This window comes from Pollicipes pollicipes, unplaced genomic scaffold (genome assembly GCF_011947565.3).
Source record: "Pollicipes pollicipes isolate AB1234 unplaced genomic scaffold, Ppol_2.1 Scaffold_7231;HRSCAF=8579_pilon_pilon_pilon, whole genome shotgun sequence".
Classification (NCBI taxonomy): domain Eukaryota; kingdom Metazoa; phylum Arthropoda; class Thecostraca; order Pollicipedomorpha; family Pollicipedidae; genus Pollicipes; species Pollicipes pollicipes.
Window position 1 is genome coordinate 12431424 of NW_023597034.1, and position 15376 is coordinate 12446799.

Below are 15376 nucleotides of genomic sequence, written 5' to 3' on the forward strand. Positions count from 1 at the left end.
GGTTCTGCTGTTCAGATGGTGAACCAACAGCGCCGTTAAGCGCGGCATGTGCATAGTGTTTGGTGTGACGGTTGGCAGGCGCTTGAATACATTCGCAGCCAACGTTTGCTTTTTTGTTTCCTATTAACTTGCAACCAGTAGCCTTTCTCACAAAGAGTTGTTACAAATAGTTTGTATTTGTAAGTTGTAATTTAGAATGTACAAACTACAACTTCCAACTGTTTCATAAAACTAGCGAAGGTTGTAGAATTCTAGTTGTAAAATCATGCGCCGTGTGTAATTTCTCAACGCCAATCACCGGCCTTGCCAAGGACGTAAAAAAATACGCCTGACCGTTTTTTAGCACCCCATACGCCCAACGCTGACGTGACGTCACTGGAGTCTTGCCACAGCGAGAGCAGCGCGCAAGCCCGCACGACGCATATTACGATCTGGATATCTGCGTTTCCGTTGGTTACAGCTGCATCGCATGCAAAATTTGCTGGGAAAGCCACCCTTTCTTTCTTCCGTCACTAAAAATAGGTTGCGTTATCAAACGATTAGTTCAGTGTAAATTCGGTAAACCTAACCTAAATTACATCGCCCATACTGAGCGAGACGTTGGCGTCAAGGCATACAGTCAGGCTCACGCAGTCGGGCTCGCCGTTCTCGCTGTCCCCGCTCCTTCCGGTGCCGGTTTCTGTGTCACCCATGTGCACGTGCCCAGAGTCGCACTCAGAATCCTGGTGGAGTACGAGTGACACAGGGCTTTATGGAAGGCCCCTAGTTAAATTTCTTAAGTTTTGAGCGCGCCTCAAATTTTCCGTTTCTTTCGTTTCTGTTTTTATCCACTTATTCCGACGGGCGTGTTAATGAAGGGGCCATGGAACGAGCACTGACCCCGCATACTTGTTTCGTTTAGGCGGCGTCGTCAGTGAAACACTGGGGGCCACAGAATACTTATGGTGCGACATTCTGGTGGCACGGGCACCGGGCCTCATGATCGATTCAGAAGCCCTCTAAGGAAACACTGGTCCACTTTATGACTCCGGCCGTCCTCCGACGGGAGCAGTTAGTGCGACTCGGAGTAGAGGATTTCAGTGACGCACAATAATTTCTTGCAGGTACAGGGTATCTAATAAATGACACAGGGATCATTTTTGATAAAATCAGGCCCCTGGACAAAAAGGAGCAAGGTCGTATGTTGATTAATGGGCCCACTGTCCGACACATAACCATTCAATTGCGTTAATCAATGCGGGCCCTGTCATTACCCTATTTCCTATCCCCTTTATTGTCGGGGTACCTAACAATGCAAGAAGCCCGCTGACATTCCAGGTCCCGTCATTGTCCCTTTCTGGCAAACCGGCCCGCTGCCGACTCGGATTCTCTTGCTGACACAGGATCCCTTGTCTGGCACTGTGGCCTATGATAAAACACAGTGGCTCTTTTTCATCTGTGCTTACCTAGCCTCCGCGCGTACTTGCCATTAGTTCATACCAATAGCAGGGGCACAATCAATATTTTCTTAAGAGGGTGGGGGCAGGCCGCAGCGATAACGCATCAAGACAATTTTACATTTTCTTCTAAGAGCGCTGTGGTAAATATGAAGACCTGTGGGCAGAATGGAGCGCCCCTTGACTGTGCTCCTCCAAAACAATCAAACTGCAACGACAGCAGGGTTTGAAGACTATGATCTTGTAGGCAGGAGTCGGTTTGTCCCCTTTGTGAGTTTCTGAGGGCCCTCGTTTGACACCCGTCTACCTTATTTGGTTGCCCCCTTCACAATTTTTTTTTTACCTCAATGCTACAAAATCTCAGGAAAATATAAATATCACAGGGATCTTCTTCAGACATGACCAGCGGTTGATGACCGTTCTACTAAGATAAAGGACTACTCCGAGCCAACGACTTGAAAAAAACTGCCGTACATCAAAATCAAGTGGCCTAAGAGCCGGCGAGAAATGTATTTCGAGCGAGGTTTATTCATAAATACCGCGGTTTTTTCATAGTTCCTCACAAGGGCGTCATGTCGATGAATAATTTGTTGGGGGAGGGGGGGGGAGGGCGGGAAATGGCTCACCCTATCACAAAATATGCATTTCACCTAGGTCCTAGGTCATCCCCAATGATTTAGAAAAGCTGACGCCCCCTGCCTGCAGGATAAAAGAAACACTAACCGAACCAGTACGACTTTGCTTGCTACCTCCAATCAAAGCTCTATTAATTGCCTTGCCTCCAATCGCTTTGAATGCTGCATCTACCCTACGCTTCCGCTACGCCACCACGATCGAGACAGCAGCGGCGGGGCCTATGACACAGGGCACCAGTGACGTCATTGCCCTGTGCTGAGTCGCACGGTATTCCACCAGTGGGAAATCCAACAATGCCCCCCCCCCCCCCCGTCTAGTGTTTCATCCGCCAGCTGATGTTGCCAATGTCCGACGAGCGCACGAAAACAAATTATGCTATGGATAATCGCAAATACCGCGGTTTGCAAACAAAAACAAAATAAATGTATCGGAAAGGTCGAGGAACAGAACATTAGATTCCCCAACACCAGCAATCAAGTACATTTGTTACTGTATTCGCCGTGCGTCTTACAGTTTTAAGCAGAAGTAAACAAACAATATTGGCACCGTCATGGCGAACAGCGAAACGGTGACTCACTGAACCAGCATAATACTAGTGTTTTGTTACCATGATGGACACCTATATTCCACTTACAGACATGGGATTCATGCATCGTTCACACCCGGCGATAGCTGTCCCTGGTTGGCGTCCACGTGAATGGCGTCGCATGCCCGCAGTTCGATAGGATGGCATGCCTGTTTTCACTTGCATGGGTAGAAACGACACTTAAAATTAAGACATTTCACAACCTATTTGTACATCCATTTCATCCCGGCAGTGACTTGCATGCCAGTAGGCCTACTCACGGAAAATGACCACCTTCGTACCAGTACCCTCCCACCTCTGAAACGCGCGAGCACAAGGCAACGCAGGATTTCGATCATGTCGGTGCGCCTGCCAAGGTCATGTATAGTGATGGGTAATAGCGCAAAGGAATAAATTTGCTGCACGCTTGGTTGCACGGGCCATACGAGGAGTTAGGGATTATCAAATCCATCAACACCATCACTGGGTTACTTCATCTAAGCATTGCGTTCTGCGAGCTTGTTTGTCCTTCCACTTCCTCCGAGTACTCGTTTATTTTGCCCCTGGGGATTCTTCCCAGCCTCCTTTTTCTGCGAGCTGTGCGTTCACAATCCATTTTCGCTAGTGGCATTGCCTTAAGCTAACGATCACCTATTCTACAACGGGGTAGGCCATCGTTGATTTGTAGTTGTAATTTGTACTTTTAATCTTACAAATGCACCACGGCTGGAAAATCAGCTGGCCTTTATGAAACATACCAAGGTACGGTTGTAGAAATTCTCGAGAGATTTGTCAATTTTTGTGTGTGGTTTTGTAGGTTTGTAATTAGTAGTTGTTGTTTATAGGTTTCTGCTTCATGAAACACATTTTTACAACTACACATACAAATTTACAAACTACAATACAAATGTACAAAAAACTGCCTTTGTGAGAAAGGCTACAGGAGTGCGGTTCCCTATTCAGTTACAGGGGTTTCACCCCCCGCCGTAACTTGCATTGCAGCCTGCAGATATGCGAGAAAGTGACCCAAATTCGGAGAGAAACCAATTCGTTGGCATATTATCACGGTACCCTTCGTTGTAATTTCATCGCTCAGCCAACCAACTTATTTTGGTAAACCACACCCGTTTAAAACGTACTTCATTGACGAAACGAGTAGGCTGGAACATTGAGCGTGTCTAACCAGGGAGTAGTATCCGGATTCAGCTGATGAGACAGCCCCCACCCCACCCCACCCCCGTCTTTGAGAGTAAAGGCACGTAGCAAGTCTTGTTTGCAGGAGCGTGTAAAAAGTTACAATTGGAGGAGGAAAGAGAGTCAGTCAAATAAAATCACTAACAATATAGGTTGGCGTGCCAGGAGCTGGAGATCTATATGCGCGCAAACCTGGAGCAGACATAAAATCAATCAGCCTTACCCATCAGTCATCCATTCCTTCAAAAAATGAGAAATATCACCAATACATACAGTAAATAACGGAACCCAATGCCGCGGAGAATCTTATTCATAGCTCACAATACCACACAGCAGGCAACCCGACAACTGCTCTCCACGATTACCGTGCAGCTCCTGCCGAATAATCAAATATGTCTGATGCCACTAGCCAGATATCAAAGTTTTGAACTCTTAAGTGCGCCTACTGCCAAAGGCGTGCTGACGCGGGAAAGTTCGTGCGCCCAAACAAAACGTTGTCCATATCCATGCACAGCGGGTTAACTGGGCAGCACTGTACCGCACGGCGTCACTCGTCGGCTGAGGGAGGCAAAATCGGCTCCGGTAGCCCTCTATCGGGTAATATCCGAACCATCAGGTGAAGGGTTGCGAGGAAGCGGGCTGTATCCCAAACCATGGATCTCACGCGCGCTGGACTTAATGAACACTTGATTGTATGAACACTGGACATTATGATTTTCCTCTGTTCAAGGGTTTTGGACGTTTTTTGGATCTTATGAACCCTGGATGCTGCGATTCTGAACTTTTTGACCACTGGACTTTATGAACTCTGGACGTTTCAATACGCATCCATGCTTACACTTATATTGAGTTGCCCCACACCTTCACAATATGCTGAAAGGCTGAGATAAAACTGAACGTGTGCCCTTTTTTAGGTGGTGGCCGGTGAGCTTCACCGTTGATGAAGAACGAATATCAACATCCAAAGTTTCCTGCAAGCTTGTCAGAGTCAAATATCATGTTTTTGCAGACAAATTTTGCAATCACACACACACACACACACACACACACACACACACACACACACACACACACACACACACACACACACACACACACACACACACACACACACACACACACACACACACACACACACGCGCATAGTGCATACGCGCACGCACACACACACGCACATTTTGATTTCGGCATCTTAAAATGTTTTCAACACACATAACATCCAATATTGATGATTGATAGTAAACATTTGGTAGGTACTCATGAAAGAGCGCCAGCAATAAGATGGTGTAGCATGATGCACATGAAATTATAGCTTTAAGCCGTAATAATCAAGTCAATATTTTTCCAGAAAAGAAATGATGTGACAGCCTGTCAGGCCACAAACACCACATCTCACGCACTGTCCCGTTAAAAAGGGTTCTCGAGGCATCGAACAGGTTGAACATGGGCACCTTTCACACTAACCGATCTCTAAACTTCAGGCTTAGCGAAAGAGATGTTCGTGTCTGGCGCGTCCAGCTCTTTTCTTGAAGAGTCTGAACAATGTCGGCTGTTCTGGGTGCTTTATTTTGAAACAAACTAGTGGCGATGACAACAGCTGCCATTCGTAATGGGACTGGCAACCGTGGTGGAACATTTATTAATCACCGGTAAATGAATGAATTTGAAAAGGAAACTAAAAGCAGCCAAACGCTGTCAGGCTGAAGTTTTGGCTCTGGTCCACAAAAGCACGGAAGATACATGTCCGTGAAGTTCACAATTTATTCAGCGATTTTTTTCAGCGACGAGTTCCGATTTCTCTGAGAGCAGGTCTCTAGATGAGTTATGGCACAAAACCACCGAAAACGAGCTTTATTTTGCGATATCACGTGATCTTCGAGGTTAAAAGCTGGGTCAATGGACGGGGAGCACGAAATCACCCAAAAATTGCCGCCCGATTTGAAAACTGTGAGCATCAAAACATTCACAAGCACTAGAGCTAGCGTCCGTCAAAAAGTCCTGACCTCTCAAGGTCATCTTTCAAGGTCAAAGGCGGGCTCAAACGACGGGGAACTTAATATCGCACAAAAATTACCGGCCGATTCACAACTTGCAAACATCAGAATATTTACCACAGAAAACATACCGTTTTCAAAAAGTCCTGACCTCTCAAAGTCATCCTTGAATGTGAAATGCAGGCCCAAAGGTCTGGAGACTCAATATCACCCAAAAATACCGACCGATTTTAGCTTGTGATTTACAGAACATTCACCACAGAAAGAAGTAGCGCCCGTCCAAAAGTCCTGACCTCTCAAGGTCACACTTCAGGGTCAAACGGGGGCTTAAAGGACGGGGAACTTAATAACACCCAAAAATTACCGGGCGATTTGAAAACTGCAAGGATCAAAACATTTACAGCAAGAGAACTAGCGTCCATCAGAATGTTCTGACCTTTCAAGGTGACCCATTAAGGTTAAAAGCAGGCTCAGAGGACCGGGAACCCAATATCACCCAAAAATTATTGGCCGATTTTAAACGTGCAAATATCAGAATATTCAGCACAAAAATAACTAACGCCCGCCAAAAAGTCTCTCAGGGTCATCCTCCCAGGTCAAACGGGGGCTAGAAGGATGGGAACTCAATATCCCTCAAAAATTAACGGCCAAATTGAAAACTGTAAGCATCAAAACATTTTTTCAGCGCAATAAAACTAGCGTCCATCAGAATGCCCTGACCTTTCAAGGTGACACTTTAAGGTCAAATGGGGACTCAAGGGATCGGGTACTCAATATCACCCAAAATTACCGGCCGATTTTAAACGTACATATATCAGAATGTTCAGCACAAAAAGAACTAGCGTCCTTTCAAAAGTCCTTACCTATCAAGGTCACCCTTTAAGGCCAAACGCATGTAGAACTTTTTGACAGACGTTAGTTCTTTCTGTAGTGCATATTTTGGAATTTGCAAGTTTAAAATCTGCCCGTAGCTTTTGGGTAATATGGAGTTTGCCGACCTTGAGCACGCGTTTGACCTTGTTTGAGTCCTGATCTTGAGAGGTCAGGGGTTTTTGACGGACGCTAGTTCTTTCTGTGGTAAGTTCTGCTAGTTCTGACCTTTGGAAGTTTAAAACTGGCCGGTAATTTTGGGTGACATTGAGTGCCCCGTCCCTTCAGTCCACGTTTGATCTTGAAGGATGACCTTGTGAGGTCGGGACGTTCCGACGAACGCTAGTTTTGTTCTGTATTGAATATTCCGATGTTTGAAAGTTTAGAATCGGCAGGTAATTTTTAGGTGATATTGAGTTCCCCGTCCGTTGAGCCCGCGTTTGATCCTGAAGGGTCACCTTGAAAGGTAAGGGCTTTTTGATGGACGGGCTCTTGTAAGGGCTCTTGCGCCGGTAAATGTTTTGATGCCTGCAGTTTTCAATTTGGCCGGTAATTTTTGTGTGCTTTTAAGCTCCCATCCTATAAGCCCCGTTTGACCTTGAAGGTTGACCCTGAGAGGTCAGTACTTTTTGACGGGCGCTAGTTTTTTCTGTAATGAATATTCTGATGTTAGCAAGTTTAAAATCGGCGGGTAATTTTTGGGTGATATGGAGTTCTTTGTCCTTTGAGCCTACGTTTGACCTTAAAGGATGACCTTAAAAGGTGATGACTTTTTGACGGACGTCAGTCTTTTCTGTGGTGAAAATTCCGGTGCTTGCAAGTAAAAAATCGGTGGTAATTTTTGGGTGATATTAAGTTCACCGTCCTTTGAGCCCGCGTTTGACCTTGAGGAATGACCTTGAGAGGTCAGGACTTCTTTAACGACCCTGGTCCTTTCTGTGGTGAACATTCTGGCATTTGCAAGTTTAAAATCGGCCGGTATTTTTGGCTGATATTTAATTCCCGTCCTTTGAGCTCGCGTTTGACCTTGAAAGATGACTTTGAGAGGTCAAGAATTTTTGACTGACGCTAGCTCTTGCGCTCGTTAATATCAATAGTTTGGTACTGACAGTTCTAAAATCGGGCGGTAATTTTTGGGTGATATCGAGTTTCCCATCCTTTGACTCAGCATTTGACCTAGAAGTGCACATGATATTGCAAAATGAAGGTTGTTTTCGATGTTCTCGTGCCATAATTGACCCTGAAACCTCTTTACAAAGAAATTGGAACTGGTCGCTGAATACATCGCCGAATAAATCACTAACTTTACGGGCATGGAAAAGACATGAAGGAAAAGAGCCGAAGGCATGGAAAGGCCCCGATCGATCTATCTTCAGTGCGACTGTCAGCTGAAATGAGTGACGTCATGCGCGGTGACGGAGCGTTCTATGTATGGGCTGGCAGGACAGTTTTTAACTTTAGCCTTCATTTTCCCTTTACCTTTTAACTACTTGAGACGTTACATTACACCAGTTTACCGCCGACCATGACACATTACCCTCGAAGTGGTGTTTGCAAGTGTGGCTCCTGCTCCGGTCCTGCTCCTGCACCACGTTTCCCATTCGCAAGTCGAGTGTTTCTTTTAATTCCTATATCATTGAAATCTCTTCTCATTTGAAGTGCTCACTCATTTTTGTGGAAAAGGCCTATTATTTCTTCACTAGAAGCTACTTGTACTGGCGTAAAGCGCATTTCTTCATTTACCTCTCACTTTACTGACTAAGGCCACGTTTCTAACGCCAGGCGCTTCGTTCCTGTTCTCCACTTTTTACGATTACTCTAACGCTATAAGTTTACTGGGGACGCAAGCACAACCACACCAACCCCTGTTACTCACCTTTTCATAGCTTTGGTGTCAATGCATGATTCGACGGCTGCAACTGCCTCAAATGTGCCCAATTGGATATCTCTTGCAAAGTGTACTTTGTGTGTCTTTGATCACCAATGAAGAAAACATCACCCTTACATCTGCGCGCAAAAGATGTATAAATGTTATCGGGTGATGTGCACTACCACAGAAAATAGACATGAAATGCTCACACATTTGGGCACCAAAAAAGCAAAAAGCAATAGCGTATGGCTTCATGGCAGGCATGGCAACTGCTAGGTATGTTTCATCGAATGGTGAACGTTTGGAGACAATCGGAGCAATAATTTGAATGAGTTGTCTGCAGGTAATAATCTTGGAATTTGTAAAATATGACGACTTTTGGCCTGATCGAGCGTCACCGAACTTTCAACTGTTAAATGAATCATGTACGGCGCATCCAACGGTGACCGTTTCACAGCGATCGGTGCAGTAGGCACTGATATCTCAGTTGCCTGCTTTTGCATGTAAAAGTTCCCCTTCGTGTTTTTGAGGCGTTTGACCTCGCGTCAAGTGCCAATATTGACTACCATGAGTCACCTCATTGCACGGAATCCATTGATGAAGGCTTGAAGGTGATCGAACGAGCCGTTTCGGAGAAAAGCGTATGCTTTACATGCCGGTTTTGTAGACCCTGCCGCATGGTAAAACTCCATGCTCTCGTATTTTCAGGATCTAATCTATCTCCATTTAGGCCACAGTGAGTCCAATTAATGGCTTTTAAGAAGCACGCCCATCTATATCATGCAGTTGATTTTTAGTACATGTTTTGCCCTTATGAGGAGGATTATGATTATTGCCTAAAACCTATCCATAAAAGCACCCTGACACCGACAGATCAACAGCTTTTTTGAACTTGTATTACCTGCCGCAGGCGTCGATCCACACTTGTATTACCCGCCGCAGGCATCGATCCACACTTGTATTACCCGCCGCAAGCGTCGATCCACACTTGTATTACCCGCCGCCGGCGTCGATCCACACTTGTATTACCCGCCGCAGGCGTCGATCCACACCTGTATTACCGCCGCAGGCGTCGATCCACGCTTTTGCCAATATAATTGCTGGTTCGCTGCTCTGACAAGCGGTGTTTCGTCTTTTGTTACTGCAACGTCGTGTTACTGAAGGCTGACACCGTTTTTGACAGATATTGTACAGGTTCGAATGGCATAGGATGTGTGCTGCAGTTCTCAATATCACCACATGGGTCGATTATGTTTTGCTCATGTTGTAAGATAACCAAGCGTGGTTAGAATTCTATCAAACAAGTGTCATCAACTTAACAATCATTTTTAAGGATCTACGCTAACTATTGCCGAAAATTGCACGAGGCTGCTATAAATGATCGCTCTGATGCTGTTTTTGGAAAGCGTGCCATCACGCTCGATCAGGCCTTACGAGTTTGAAAATTTTCGCGGTATAGGGACGAGCAAGGCCCACTCAGCTTGCATCCCGCTTCTTAATTACTGAGCATTAAACTATACCGCAGGATTTTTAGTTCCGGATAGGGGATATGCAAGTGTCATCACTGCACCATCAGCAGCCAGTGCTCTATCTCAGCGAGCCGAATTCCGCTGCAGCCGGCCAGCCTGTTTCGCGCGGCGGCCACTGCGCATGCGCGGTGGAAGGCGGGCCCAGTCGATAAGCGGATGGTGGTCGTCGTCGGCGGCGGCCGAGCAGGCTGGACGCGACTGGCTCTGCAAGCGGGCGGCGATCGGTGGGCAGACGCCGGCCTGTGTCAGCACGCCCCGCCCGCCCTCTGTCGCTGACGTGTGCCACACCTAACCCGCCAAAAGCCGTCTCCGCAGAGAGGCCACGTTCCACCGAGGTTGACATTGGCAGGTCTGCCGCCGGCCAGGTGAGACCCAGCAGCGGGCCTCGCCGCAGGTCAAGGTCAGACGATTGATTTTGACCTTTGGCAGGCTGGGTGCGTGCGCGATGCCAGCGCTGGCGGTCTGTCTCGCCCCGGCGATTGTTATATTTTGTTCGCGAACTCCGGTTCACAGCTCTCGTTTCTTAAGTCATGACGTTGCTCAGCATCTCGCAGACTTTAAATGGGACGGAACGAATCAACTTTGAGTCTCCTGCAACGCAAGGGTTTTGAAACGCTGGCTTGCAAACTGTGCTTACATCTGACCTTGAAATGCAAGAAGAGGTCCGCGTGATCTCATAAGGCTTGCATCAAGTTTCGTTGGTGATTTGCCTCGTGTCCCTACTGGTATTTTTTACTGTCGACGTTAAGGAAGGTCAGAAGCGGGGCCAACTGCAGCTGTTTAAAGTTGCATTGATCGCTAGCATTTGTGTTTCGATTTTTGACCTGAGGAATTGGACCGACCGAAAAAAGGCTACAGGCCTGGAGTGTTACGGGTTACACTTCCAATGCATATGGTATGTTTCCCATTACCAGCCGTTAGTTATTCTGCTGCAACGTGTTGGCCATTTTTAGCTTCCGCACGGACCTGACGAAAGGCCAGATGGTACCCAACGTAGGGCGACCTTTGGTACCGACATTAGATACGCTTGCCATCAATTATACACCACTCCGTACCTGAGACAGGCCCACAGCGCCATGGGGGTGCCAGCACCGCGGCAGCATCACGGCGTCAGGATGACAGCAGTAACCAGCCAGCTCAGTGTGTACCGCATTCACCGCAAGCACGCTGGCGTCATGGTGATGTTGGCGCCGCTTCTGAGGCCTCTGCCACGGCACCTGAGGCACCTGCGCCGTGGCAGTGGCCTCATTCCGGGAGCAAATCCGCACAACGCGCCATTTCCACAACCCTTGAGGCCGCAGACCTTGGCGGTGTAGTGACCCGAAGCGAAAACCACGGAGAGGACAACAATAGCTTTTTGATGTCACCTCTGTGTTTTTTGCTTCGGGTCACCACGCCGCAGGGCTTCCGATGTGGTTGTCGACAGAGCAAACAGCCTGGTCATACAAACACATCGAAAGTGTTCTGGTGGTCCCTGTGATATGAACGCACGAGTGCTCAGCTATGCGAAAATTTCAAGCAAGACATTGGGCGTCAGCTGCTATATCCTATTGTAATGTAAGGCCTCGTTGAAGATTTCATAGCGTTACGCATGCTCTAAAGATATAAACGTTGTCTTACTCACATGGGAATGCTGAGAGCTTATGTGGTCTTTTCACTTGCTATATTAGACTTGCACCAAAGATGAACGAGTGGACGCCGGTGCCAATCAAGTGTGTTCTGATGAGATTCACGTTAAGATCAGTTCGATGCCTTGATGTCATTTTAATTCCAACGTTTTCACCATTTCATCTCAAGTGTTATCATGGTAATATTAGTGATTAGGGATGCGGGATGCAATGATCGACAAAGAGGCGTGAAAGACGATGATCGGGGTGACTGGATTGAGAAGTAACCAACAATTTGAGCAACCTGGGGTATCGCACAAGCAGAGTCGGTCCAATCAAAGCTTTGAATGGGTAAACTACGTTTCAAAACTACTAGGACTTCATGTTTTGATGTGAAATCTAAGCAGACAGTATCCCCATTCCAGCAGGCCAGCCGGGCCAGTTATTTTCCTGTAATTCATCGACGGCGCTTCCAGTCCTTAAGTCCTAAATCCAGTTCATGCATATTAGATCCAGGGCTGTATTTTCGCAAGATAAGTTTGGTGAAAGAGCAAAACAAAATGACTTAAACCAACCAACACAATATCTCAACAAGGGTTTCTCCAAAGTCCGACCCATTTTCTTCAAAAAGTTAGAAGTCTACGGATACTTGTACTTTACCTGCTTACTTTACTTTTTACTACCTGTAATTTTCTTTGGTCGAAACCGATGGCACAAAGACTGAGAATACCTGGACGATCTAACAATAGCATGGATGCAACTAAAACACGGACGAAAAATGGCATGTGCGACCGAGTGCTGTGAATGCTCAAGTACGCGCTGTGTCCTGAGTGGAATGGTGATTTGTGGTCACGAAGCTTGTGCCCACCAACCCTTTTCTCGGTGGGCGAATTCCGTGAGCAATCCGACCAACCTAACACGCTGATGCGTCGAATAGCCCAAAGACAATCGATATCTTGCACGAGCTTGGCCCGAGTTGTGCGGAGTGGTTGTGTCTCCAGATAACGGTACACGCGCCGGACGAGAGCAGCGTCACGAATAGCTTGCAGGGCACAATTAAAGTTCGTGTGACTTATATCAAGGGTGGGGGACTGTCGCGAAAGTTCGTGAAGCATATCTGCCATATCATGTGTCTTGTAACGAGACCATTACTAAATCATAAACGTCTGCACTCAAGTTCGAGTTGCCGCTGCCATACCACGGCTGGTTGACTTATGGCTGCGTTTATCAGCTCATTGTACCGTCACGGTGACTACTGTTTAAGTCTCCTCCTCTTGCGCCAATGAAAGCAAGCAATTGGCAAACTAGTTTTCTGTGGCTTTATTGAAACCACAAGTTTTCGATCAGGAACAGTGCATTCGAGCCAGTTAGGCACCGGTCATTCCTAGTAAGGGATTCGAAGCTAGGATGCACGCGCAGGGCTGTCGGTCGGCTCTTACATGATCCGTGCACGGATGGCCTGTCGCTCGGAGCTAGGATGCACGCGCAGCGCTGTCGGTCTGCTCTTACATGATCTGTGTGCGGACGGTCCGCCACCGTACCCGGCGCGAGCATTGGTGTTAACAAAATGTGTATCGTCCGTGATATTTGAGGCTTTTCAGATGCCCTTTCGCGGTGCTCACGGTTTGCGTGCCTCCTTCCGTCCCGCTCCGCACTGACGTGTGTAAGGGCAGCCTTTCTGAGGCGTCTCGCAGTAGGCCGACGTCGTCCCATCACACCATATCGCTTTGGCAATCACTTCGTAGTTGCAGGTATGTGGCACGCATTGTTGAGCACGGGTTACGGCTTATCAGAACGTATAATGCCTATAGGCGGTAATTAGGCCATATACACTGGTATTACATGTTCAGAAGTGGGCTGCTAGAATTCCGATAATATCACAATTGCACTTTAAATACTTGACTCTCACATAGGCTATGCATTTTTCGCTATTCACCGTTGACCATGCAATACTTACGGGGATTATAAAGATCAAGAGCTCGCTGTTACATTCGAAGCACTGCCAAACCACTTCAGTTCTCTTTAGATGGAAAACGTTCGAACCTATGCTGCGGCAAATCAGACTGCCGTTGAGGCTCAGTATAAGAAGGGCACGTGTGATCATTGTGATTGTGCGAACGCTGCGTCCTGGCCATCGCATTCCGCTTCCAAATGTTTTCTGCTCACTCCCAACTATCTTTGAATAACGATTTATATATTCCGTTGGCTCAAGGTGACTTAGTTCGACGATCGGCCAAGGCTCGCCCGGTTCTGTGTCGATGGCGACAGTTCCAGTATCACCTCCATTTTGAGCCTGTGTGTTATCTCAAAGACTCTCACTGTCACAACAGTCACCACCTTCGATGGGATTGTTTCGCTGGTGGGATGGCCCGACTACATAGTCGTTGTCTGTCTGCATGTCTGTGCTGACAGCAGTGAAGGGAGAAGCAGTTTGGGGCAGTGCAGCCACCAGCAGCAGATCGTTCTTCTCTAGACCACTCCGTCTCCGGCACCAGCTTGGTTTCATCTGCGATCGTGGCCATAGGCTATGCCCTCTTCACCACCTGACCCAAGCACTGAGAACATGCCCCATTGCTTCCGTGGCGAAACTGCTCTTCGATTGATTGTTTTCTGTCTGGCTGATCTAGGGCACCAGGGTCTCGGCGTCACGTGGCCCGGTCTCGGATGCTGTTTTCCGGACTGATCTAGGAAACCGTAGCCTCGGCGTCACGTGGCCCGGTCTCGGGCGCTGCGCGCGCCGTGGCTCTGTGACGAAGCGGACGGCTGCGGATCCGCACCGGGTAGGTGACTGCGGCTCCGGCTCTCCCGCCCTGTGACGCTCCTGCGGGGAGGGGGAGGCGGACGACCCGACCCTGGCCCCGATCCGTCCGCCGCTCGCCCGCTGCCCCTGCTATTGATCGATGCGCCGGCCTCTGTGCAGCTAAAGTCCGGGTCCGGCGCGGCTGATGGTCCGGGGACGCCCACGCCCGCACGCCCCCGGCCATACCAGCCGCCCGTCGGACGGCAGGCATCCGACGGCAGTGACCGGGCGATAACGAGCGATCGCGTGATGAAGCTCAGCCAAGAGCTGGCGTTTTTCTCCGGCAAGGCAATGGAGGCCAGGAATAGATTGCGGGAATTACCGGTAACGGGTTCCATCTACCGGGTACGACACGCGATGACGACCGTGCGGTGCTGCCGGACAGGCGGCGTCGGGCGTCAGAGATCGGACACGCTCTGCGTAGTTACAGCCGCTTCAGCTGACAGCCGGCAGGGGATGCGCCGCTGGCCGGGGAGAGCATCCGGCTGACCCTTGCCGGCAGCTGCAGTTTGCGGAGCTATCGGCCGGTGACGAGGCATTGGCATGCTGTGCCGGGCTCAGAGCTCTGTGCCAATGGTCACCTTTTTGTAGCCCACAGCGTGCCGTGCACCGCATAGTCTGCGTGGTACGTGCGTGCGCCTGCGTCAAGGCGGTAGTTCCATATCACGGATGGCATTCATGGCTAATGAACGTGAATATCGCAACAATGTACCAAAGCAATGCCGCAAGCCCTAGCCGGACGGTCAGATCCGGTCCACGGCCGGACAGCCGACCAAAACGGCCAGATCCGGTCCCCGGCCGGACAGCCGACCAAAACGGCCAGATCCGGTCCCCGGCCAGACAGCCGGCCAAGACGGTCAGATCCGGTCCCCGGC